Source organism: Choloepus didactylus, chromosome 2, assembly GCF_015220235.1.
Source record: "Choloepus didactylus isolate mChoDid1 chromosome 2, mChoDid1.pri, whole genome shotgun sequence".
Classification (NCBI taxonomy): Eukaryota; Metazoa; Chordata; class Mammalia; order Pilosa; family Megalonychidae; genus Choloepus; species Choloepus didactylus.
In genome coordinates, this window is record NC_051308.1 from 100,511,095 (window position 1) to 100,514,599 (window position 3,505).

Here is a 3,505-nt window from a genome sequence, read left to right on the forward strand (position 1 = left end):
TTTAAATTAGGCATGGGCATTGTATTTTATTAAATTAATTTTTTCATCTACTGAGAAAATCAAATGATTTTTCTCCTTTATTCTGCTGATGTGGTGAATTATACTGATTCTTTTACAAATATTAAACCAATCTTACATACTTGGTATAAATGAAATTTGGTCAATGGGCATTTTCCTTTTTGTATATTGTTGGATTTAGTTGTTACATTTTATATAGGATATTTTATGTTGTTTTATTTTATGTGAGAGATTGGACTATAATGTAACTGAAAATTTCTTTTCTTGCAAAATCCCTTCCCCCTCTTTTATTGGTCAAGAAACCATAGAATAAGTTGGGAAATATTTCCTCTTTTACTTTTCTCAGAAAACTTTTGTTTTAGATATATAAAAGAAACTGGTATTATGTTTTCTTTTAACACTTGGAAGAATTCACTAGCAAAGCCATATGGGTCTGGAGTTTTCCTTGGGGGATGTTTATTTTTTAAGGGTTTTGTGCATTTCATCCAAAATTTCAAATTTATTGGTATAGAAATGTTCATAATGTTGTCTGGAAAATCTACAGAATTGAACTTACAGAGATGCCTACCCTGATGCTGGTAACTTATGCCTTTTCTTTTCTTTTGTTTTTTCTTAGTCTTACTAGGGTTTTATCAATTGTATTAGCCTTTTGAAAATTAACTTTAAAATTAATTTTTCCTTATCTTACTTTTTTTTTTTTTCTATTTTATTGACTTCTGCTTATCCTTCCCTACAGATTTTGGTTTAATTTGATCTCATTTTTCTCTTGCTTCTTGAGATTGACACTTAGATTAGTAAATTTTTCAAATATATGTATTTAAGGACCTAAATTTCTTTCTAAGTTTAGCTTTAACTCCAACCCATAACATTGGATTTGTTACATTTTTATTTTCATTCTGCTCAGAATGTTTTCTAATTTCCTTTAAGATTTCTTTTTTGACTCATCAGTTAAGTAGGGATATGTTGCCCAGTTTCTAACAGTGTGGGCATTTTCCCAATAACTTTTTTTGTTTTTAATTTCTAGTTTAATTTCATTATCATCAGAGAAATACTGTGTATGATTTTAATACTCAATATTTTTTGAGAATTTTTTTAGATAATTTGAAATCCTTTTCTTTTAATGGAAACTTAAACCTTTTTCCATTTATTGAAAAGACTCCTTTCTGTCATATTATTTATACTATGTCATATTATTTTATAACTATTATATGCATTAATTATGCTACTTTGTCACATTTCTTTCTCCACGTTACGTGTTTTTTCATTCTCTATAAAATTTGTTAGCATGTAAGAAAACTTGTGTCTTGTTCTAATGGTTACTTTTGTATTTATACTTTTTATTGTCCTTATTTCCTTTCATTTTTTATGCAATTTTATTGAGATATATTCACACACCATACAATCATCCAAAGTGTACAATTAATTGCTCACAGTATCATTATATAGTCGGTCATTCATCACCACAATAAATTTTTGAACATTTTCATTACTCCAAAATATAAAAATAAAAAAAAGAACACCCAAAACTTCCTATACCCCTCCTCCCCACCCTATTATTCATTTACTTTTTTGTCCCCATTTTTCTACTCATCTTTCCATACACTGGATAAAGGGAGTGTGAGCCACAAGGTTTTCACAATCACATGGTCACACAGTGTAAGCTATATAGTTATACGATCATCTTCAAGAATCAAGGCTTCCGGGTTGCAGTTCAACAGTTTCAGGTATTTCCTTATAGCTATTCTAATAAACTAAAAACTAAAAAGGGATATCTATATAACGCATAAGAATAACCTCCAGAATGACCCCTCTACTCCATTTGAAATCTCTCAGCCACTGAAAATTTATTTTGATTCATTTCTCTTGCTGCATTTTGGTCCAGAAGGCTTTCTCAATCCTATGATGCTGGGTTCAGGCTCATCCGCAGGAGTCATATCCCACATAGCCAGGGAGATTTACAACTCTGGGAATCATGTCCCATATACAGGGAAAAGCAGCAAGTCCATCTGCTGAGTTGGTTTAGAGAGAGAGGGCACATCTGAGCAACAAAAGTTCTCTGGGGGTGACTCTCAGGCACAATTAAAAGTAGGCTTAGCATCTCCTTGGCAATAACAAGCTTCATAAAGGCAAGCTCCAAGATGGTAGTCCCCAATACTTGCAAGAATATCAGGAATTCCCCAGCTGGGGAAGTTTAATATTTCCACATTTTTCCCTAGTCCCTCAAGGGGGCTTTGGAAATACTTTTTATTCCCTGCCCTAATTACTCTGGGATGTACAGGGGCTTCACGTTAACCTGTACAATCCAACCAGATCTCACTCCATATTCATGGCTCCATGTAATGATGATGTTTGAATAAAATTACCATACAAGTTAAATTATATAGTGTGCCAAAGAAAAGATAGACTTTGCACCAAATAAACAGTTCTTTCATTGGTCTCACATAGAAACTGAAGTTTTAAAACACAGTCAATATCATCCTTTACCCTTTAGTCTGATTTACCTTCGTCCCAACCAAGTCCATTTCATACATATCTCTAATTGAATTCTGATCTCTTTTTCAGCTTCTTTAACAGTTGCTGTGTGGAGTAAGCTGACATTAATAGCTGCTGAACTCGGGCTCTGAGTTGCAGGCATCACACAGATATCTGATCTTCCAGGGACAAACCAGGTTATACACAAAGAGCTCAGCACCTCAGAATTTAGAAATAAACATTACCACTCAGGAATAGATGTGACTGCTGTAAGAGCTTACAATCTAGGAACCTTTACAAAAAGCCTTTGCCTGATAATCTTTGCCCTCAGATTCAATTCTCAGAGTTTGCACATTATAGTCAGTCCATATTAGTGAGGTGTTGTAATGTTTGTCTTTTCGTTTCTGGCTTATTTCACTCAACATATTGCCCTCAATATCCATTCACCTGCTTGCATACCTCACAACTTCACTCCATCTTGCCGCCATCCAATATTCAATTGTATGTGTACATCAGAGTTCACCACTCCGTTTATCAGTCAATGCACCCTTAGGCTACCTTCATCCATTGACAATTGTGAAAACCACCATCATAAACACCAGTGTGCAAATGTCCATTTGTGTCCCTGTCCTATGTTCTTCCAAGTACAGATCCAATAACATGGTTGCAGGACCATATGGCAGCTCCATACTTAGCTTCCTACATAACCACCACACTGCCCTCCAGATGGGCTCCAACATTGTACTTCCCCACCAACATTAAATAGGTACATCCCTCTCTCCACATTTTCTCCAGCACTTGTGCCCATCTTTTTATTTTTTAAAAACTGTTTTATTCATACACCATACACTCCATCCTAAGTAAACAATCAGTGATTCCTGGTATAATCACATAGTTATGCATTCACGCAACAATCTATATGAGGACATTTCCGTTTCTTCCACAAAGAAAGAGGAAAGGAGAAAAAAATGAAGAATAAAAAAATAAAGATATAAGAAAAATAAAATAAAATAGA